This window comes from Trachypithecus francoisi, unplaced genomic scaffold (genome assembly GCF_009764315.1).
Source record: "Trachypithecus francoisi isolate TF-2019V2 unplaced genomic scaffold, Tfra_2.0 Lachesis_group18, whole genome shotgun sequence".
NCBI classification, from domain to species: Eukaryota; Metazoa; Chordata; class Mammalia; order Primates; family Cercopithecidae; genus Trachypithecus; species Trachypithecus francoisi.
This window is the reverse complement of record NW_022681463.1, coordinates 66,025,015-66,032,611: the sequence shown is the minus strand read 5'-3', so window position 1 is coordinate 66,032,611 and position 7,597 is coordinate 66,025,015. Positions and strand designations below refer to the sequence as shown.

The 7,597-nt window shown below is 42.6% G+C and overlaps 1 pseudogene; it reads right to left on the bottom strand.

The window, feature by feature from the left end:
• Nucleotides 1–2,165: 2,165 nt before the first annotated feature.
• On the bottom strand, nucleotides 2,166–3,374 carry LOC117063367 (annotated as a pseudogene).
• Nucleotides 3,375–7,597: the final 4,223 nt, after the last annotated feature.

Genomic DNA, 7,597 nt, shown 5'->3' with positions numbered 1-7,597 from the left:
GGCCCCTTTCAATTTCCTCACAGTTCTCAGGGGCTGATTAGATGCCAGAATGAATCCACCAATCTCCCTCTCCCCACACACAGACTTTTGCCAGTTCTGAGTCACTGTGTTTCATATGTTCCCCACCACCACCACCAATCATGTGCATCAAAGCTGATCTTCCCCACTAAATGAAAATGCAGACTCTTAAGCATGTCAACAGTATGCCAACTCTCAGGGCTAATGATTTACACACCTATGATTTATATTTTCTTCCCCGGAGGTTGTTCTTTGTGGAGTTCAGACAGCACCACACTTGTTTTCAATGACAGTGATTAAAAAAACAGATGTCAGGATGAGGACTAGGGAACGGTGTGGGGGATAGAATGACAAGAAAGTAAAAAGGCTGATTGAGAGAAGTCTGAAACCTTTCCTTGAGTCACTGAGCTCTTATGCTTCCCCTAGCCATGGGGAGAAACGGGTTTTTCCCTTTTAGGAAAATATAGATTATAGAAAATATATAGATTAAAGTTAATTTTTATTGACTTCCGGGAAAAAAAATCTCTCTCTTTGAGCTGTTGCCACTGTCATTGTTATTTCACTGTTGTGCTGAGATCTCAGGGCTATTGAAATTGGTGATGCAAGTAAAATTCTCATATGCAATAAAAGAGAAAAAGATCCTAAGGACATGGAGTCTCACTCGCCATAAAGCTCCGTAAGTCAGTTGACTCCAAATATGCAATGTATATTTTGCATTTTTATGCATTTTATACAACATGAAATGTCTCATTTCTGGCAACTCGTATGTAAGACAGCGTATTAGTTCATTTTCACACTGCTGTCTTTATAGACATACCTGAAACTGGGAACAAAAAGAGGTTTAATTGGACTTACAGTTCCACATGGCTGGGCAAGGTCTCACAATCATTGTGGAGGGTGAAAGGTACTTCCTATGTGGCAGCAGCAAGAGAGAATGAGAGAAGAAGCAAAAGCAGAGACCCCTGATAAACCCATCAGATCTCGTAAACTTATTCACTATCATGAGAATAGCATGGGAAAGACTGGCTCCCATTATTCAATTATCTCCCTCTGGGTCCCTCCCACAACACGTGGGACTTATGTGAGATACAATTCAAGTTGAGATTTGGGTGGGGACACAGCCAAACCATATCAGACAGTATTGACATTAAGGGTCACACAGTGTGGGGTGACACAATGCCAATGTTTAAAAATGTGATTTGTGGGACGGGCATGGTGGCTCACACCTGTAATCCCCAGCACTTTAGGAGGCCGAGGCAGGTGGATCACCTGAGGTCAGGAGTTCAAGACCTGGCTAACATGGTGAAACCCCATTTCTACTAAAAATACAAATAATTAGCCATGCATGGTGGTGCACACCAGCCACTTGGGAGGCTGAGGCAGGAGAATCGCCTGACCCCGGGAGGTGGAGGTTGCAGTGAGCCAAGATCATGCCATTGCACTCCAGCTTGGGCTACAAGAGCAAAACTCTGTCTCAAAAATAAATAAATAAATAAATAAATAAATAAATAAATAAATTTGATTTGCTTCTGCATATTGACGTACTTTACGGTACACAAAAGATGAGCCACGAAGCAAGCCTCCCTCGTTGAAAACAAATGAGGAATTGTGAATTCGGCTATGAGGCACTAGAAAGTAGGCAATTTCTCAGTGGTACTAGAAGAGCATCCCTCAAAGTGGCAGGTATAAAATAAGTGGGAACACCTATAAATGATTAAAAACTCTTAGCAAACTAGAAATAGAAAGGAAATTCCTTAATCTGACTTTTAAAATTATCTATTAAAATCCTACAGCAAATGCTATTTCTAATGGCAATCGCTGAAAGTATTCTCTCTGAAATAAGAAACAGGGCAAGGAAACCTGTGACCAGCACCTCTAGCCAACATTGTATTGGACATCCTGCCAGCATAATAAGAAAAAGAAAGAAAACCTACAAAGATTGGAAACAAGAAAAAAAAAAAAAAAAAACTGCTAATTGTCGCATTGTCCAAAAAGAAAACTCAAGAGATATTTGTAAGCAGAATTAATAAGAGAATTCCACACTCTTGCAGAATCTTCAGGATTTTTTTCTTTTTTTTTTTTTTCCAATTGTGCCTAACCCACATATATTTAAAAGTGGTTTTTCTCATCAAGACTTTCCTATTTAGTTTTCAAAGAAATAACAACTTTTGGTCACTAGTTCATATAATATTTCCCTAAATCATAGTTTTATTGTTAAATATAACTGTCATTAACAGGTTTTGGTCCAAACACAACTAAATCCTACTAAGTGTGCTGCTCAAGTGATAGAAGCAGAAATGCATGGATGTATGAGCCTCAGCTGTTGCTTATATCAAGCATGTATGTCTTTTTAGGCTAATGTTTTGACCTATGAGGGCCTTACCCAACCTGGAGAAACTGGCTTCCTAGGGCTAGTCAATTCCCAGAGATGGTACTATGAGTGACCTTTCATACACAAACCAACCAATCCAGAGCCCACTCCTCTCCCACCTCCTCTATCAGGCTCTTACACTCAAGGCCAATATTCCCTTGCCTAATCATCCCAGGACCAGGTGCCAGACAATTCAGGACAGCCCCTACATCCCAGGGCCTGCTGAAATTATTCTAACTAGCTGATCCTAAGCTTGCTTACCTTGCCTCATCCATTCCCTCCCATGGAAACTATAATAAAGGTTCTTGCCTTGTAAGTATCTTCCATTAGGTAATGCACGTTGCAGAATCTGCAACACTCTGACCCGTGATGTGCTTCTGATGCACTTCGGCTTTAAGCTCCTTGCTTCCAGAACCATAACCAGGAATCGTTAGGCACTGTAAGGGATAGACAAGCCTCCATCAACAGAGCTTGCAGTGCCCCCAAAACTTTGTTGCCAGTGGTGGTTCTGGCAAGACCTGCACCCAAATAGCAGGTAAAGGCAGCTGGCTGACTGACCATCAATGCTTCCCACATTGTATTTATCTCTGGTTATCTCCACTTGGCCTTCATAGATCTTGTCCATGCCAAACCTACTGAGAAGACTGCATGCCAGCAGCAGGCCAGTACAACATGTTGCAGCATCATTTGTCAGGCCAACCTTTACACCGTATTTTGGCAGTTCGTGTGCATAAGCTGCACAGACTACCATGTCCCATTCTATATGGGCATAAGCCATTTGATAAATGGTATCTCTATTTATCACACCAACAATTATTCTGTATTTGTGTGTGTTAGACTTATTTTTATCCTGTACTACCAAGTGTTTCCAAGCATAATAATCAGTTTTACCCTCTCACTGTCTTCTAAATGTCACTTGGTATCTCTTAAAGTAGGCCTTATACTTGACAACTTTAACAAACCCCACCCTGTGGAACAGATCCATGTCCACAGCTCAGCACTGACTCCTAGAACTGGAATTTACTCAAATTCTCCATCTTGTCATATACTTTTGACATTCTCCATCTTGTCATATGCTTTTTTGAATATCAGTCACTTAATTTGAAGTCTATATCAATAACTCCAACATTAGAGAAACCTGTGAGAGTTTTTAGTTCGTTTTTAGTTTGTCTATTTTATTTTTCCCTTGGTCTTGTTTATTAGTATCCCTGGTAATTTTTGTTGGATGCTGGTCATCATCTTTGAAAAGTTACAGAGGTTCTGGGTGATATCCCTCTCCCTTTTGAATACCTTTGTTCATTATTGGTTCAAAAGAGGATTCGCTCTGTCCTCTGGAACCTGGCAAAGAGGGAGATCACCTAAATGCAATCAGGCTGTGAGCAAGCTGAGGCTCAATGCAATCTTTGAATACCTTGATCCATTCCTGGTTCACACCTTCTCCTGAAGCACAGCACTGCAGACATTCTGACTTAATGCCTGGAGTGCTTCCCAGGGCCTCTCCTCTTGGATAGATCCCACACTTTAATATTTTGCTTCTCTAGCACCGTGAGTCTACCAGAAACTCTGCTCCACTGCAGCTGCTTTGCACTTGGCTTTGTGGCTCTCCTCCATGAACAGCTTAAGTAACACATGTTGAGGGAAAACTGATATTAAGCAAGGCCACTCCTTCACACGTCCTTTCTCTCTGAAATCTTCACCCCTCAAATACTGGCTGTAAGTCCTTACCAGCCCCAAACTCCAATTTCTGTCTCCCAAACCCCTTGAGGTTGAGAAAAGCTCAGCTGACTTCACCCTTGCTCAAGGGTCAGCAAATGCCCCCAAGGTAAGCAGCATGCAGAACCTGGTCTAACCTCAGAGAACGTTTCTGCCCTCTATGATCTTACCCTTCAAACATAGGCTGCCTCCATCATTCACATATGCCTTTAATTTTGTATTTTAATTTCTCCAGCTTTTCTAGTTTCTCTCAGAAGAAGCATTAGGCTGTTACACGATATTCCATCAGAGTCAGAAGGTGAGGTCTGTTGTGCCAGACCCCTACTGACTCCAGCAGGGATGGCATGATGTCCCAGAGGCCAAAGAAGAGACCCAGGGCCAACAAAGGAGACCCTGGGTGTATTGAGGACATACAGGGCAGTCCAGGAGCAGCGAGTGGACAGAAAAACCACTATTGTTTGTAAAAAGCATGCAGTTTATACAGTATTTTCACTGAGCAAACTCCACCTACCAACCCACACCTAGCACCCTCCTTTTTTTTTTTTTTTTTTTTTTTTTGAGACGGAGTCTCACTCTGTCACCTGGGCTGGAGTGCAGTGGCCGGATCTCAGTTCACTGCAAGCTCCGCCTCCCGGGTTCATGCCATTCTCCTGCCTCAGCCTCCCGAGTAGCTGGGACTACAGGCGCCCGCCACCTCGCCTGGCTAGTTTTTTGTATTTTTTAGTAGAGACGGGGTTTCACAGTGTTAGCCAGGATGGTCTCGATCTCCTGACCTCGTGATCTGCCCGTCTCGGCCTCCCAGAGTGCTGGGATTACAGGCTTGAGCCACCGCGCCCGGCCAGCACCCTCCTTTTAACCCAAAACAAAGGGCCTCAATCCCCTGTATGACCCGCATTCCAAGGAATGGGCCAGGGATTCAGATGTCCTTCCCTTCAGAGATAAGGAATGAATCTTCAGGCTGGCCACTCCTGGGTTCCTTAGCTCCAAACTCTGAACACACATTCTTCTTAGACCATAGGATTATTCTTAGGGTATGCTTGAGTTATTGCTGTCAGATGTGTCTGCCATACAAAGTCCCACTGAGGACACATAGAAGGATGGCTACTAAGCAGTGAGGGTAAAACTAAAATGAAACACCACAAGTTTTTAGTGGAATAGAGTGATAAGAACAGGAGAATGAGGGAATTCAGAATAGCAATAAAAAATGGCAGGAAAGATGAGTCATGGGATATAGGATGTCTCCAAAGTGTTGAGGGCAGAAAAGAGTTGAAATAAAAACAGGAGCAAAGAGTTGTAAGCCAATAATGATTCTGGCCTTTCTCTAAACTGCCCTGTGTAATATACTCATCCACCAAATCGCCACACAGGCAGCATGTGGCTAGCGCTCAACTCAATGGATTACGTTCCAAAACTTCAAAATTGAAGTCATGTCTACTGATATGAAGTGTGGCTAGAAAGTATCTTAGACATGTGATCATGACATGCTTCCCCACTGGACTGTAAGCTCCACTAAGGGAGAACCCTTGCATGGCTTGTTCACCATTGCCTCATCTGCCCCTAGCCTAAAGCTCTGCACAAGTAGGCATGTTCAAAGTCAATTTACTGAATAATGCTCCATTGAAAACATAAATAACAGTCAGGCACGGTGGCTCATGCCTGCAACCACAGTACTTTGGGGAGTTGATGTGGGAGGATCACTGGATGCCAGGAGTTCAAGACCAGCCTAGGCAACATAGTGAGACCCCATCTCTACAAAAAAAAAAAAAATTAAAAATTAGCCAGGAGTGGTGGCACATGCCTATAGTCCTAGCTATTCAGGAGGCCGAAGTAGGAGGATTCCTTGAACCCAGGAGTTCAAGACTGTAATAAGCTCTGATTGCACCACTGCACTCCAGCCTGGGTGACAATGCGAGACCCTGTCTCTAAAAATATGTAAATAAATAAAAACCTGAATAACAAATTTTGAAAACCATGAAATTATTTAGAGCCTAGATGTACATTGAAAGTGGAGACAGTGAAGCAAAATTTCATGCTATGGGATGTGAAGGAAAAAGATGGATTGAGGATGACATTAGCCTGAGCAATTGAAAGAATGGATTTGATACGGGCTGAGATGAGGAAAGATGTGGGTGTTGAAGAGGGTTTGAAGAGGGTCCAGGTAAGAGTTTGGCTCTACATATGCTGACTTGGGGATATCCATTAGGGATCCAAGTTGAGATGTTCATAGGCAGAGAGATGAGTCCACAATCTTTAGCATATGATGGTGCTGAAAGCCTTGGAACTGGGTAAGATCACTACGGGGTGTGCTGACTATCCTCCCTTTGCCTCCCTGTTGCCATGTTCCATCCTCCTATCCTTCTTTATCCTGGCTCATTTGGACTTTGTCAGTCAGATGTCTGCCTTCTATTCGGGTTCAGCCAATAGGAGCATGAGCAAGAGATCAAAGACCCAGACACTCCTGGCTGAACTCCCTTATGCTGACTCTGTCCCTGCATCAAAGGCTATAGCTCCCACCAGCCAGCTCACACTTTCTATTACCCTTTTTCAGTTCCCGTAGCCACTCCTCTTCTAGCCCCTTCAGATTCTCCACTGTTTCTAGCTCCAGATACTGTGCATTATCTATTGTTAGTGTGTCTAAATTGTACTCACATCTATAAAATGTCCCATTATCATACTCTCCTCAAATTACCCAGGTATTTCCTACTGGGGCCCTAATACAGGAAGAAGACAAAATATAAACCCAAGGACTAGGACCTGGGCAGTCAACTTAAGAGTTTGGGAAGAAGAGCAGGAGCAAGTAAAGGAGAACAAGAGGAAGCAACCAAGAATGTAAGAGACAATGTAAGAATATGCGGACCCCAGGTGAAGAAAGCATCTCCAGAGGGATGACCAGCAGTGTTGATGGTATAGATAGTTCATGTGACATGAGGACCCACTGAGAATATGCCATTGGCTTAGCAACATGGGAGTATTGATCACCTTGACAAGAGCAATTTTGGTGGGATGCTAATGCAATGTTTCCACGTACAGTGATTACAGATAGAAAATGAGGGGCGATTCTGCTGATCTCTTCCCAATGATAATAAGTAATCATAGTTTCTGGAAAATGAGATATAAAACTATATTTAAGGTATATTTTAATCAGCATAGCACTATGCAAATGTAGAGACTCCCAAATAATAATGACAGCCACCATTAAACAAGTACCAAGAGCCAGGCTCAGGGCCAGACGCTTTGCATATATTGTCTTCCTTAATCTTCATAGACATCCCATGAGACAGAATTATTATTCCCATTTAATTGATTCATTTGACAGCTATTTATTTAATACCTACTATGGACTAAGTACTGCTTTAACTTATGCAACATCAGTTATCCAAAGGGAAAAATGAATCTGCTTTAATGAACTTACTTTCTGGTGGTAAGGTTCAAATAAGGAACTGCAACACAGAGAAGTCACATAATTTTTTCCAAGTTCAAAAAGCCAGGAAGTAG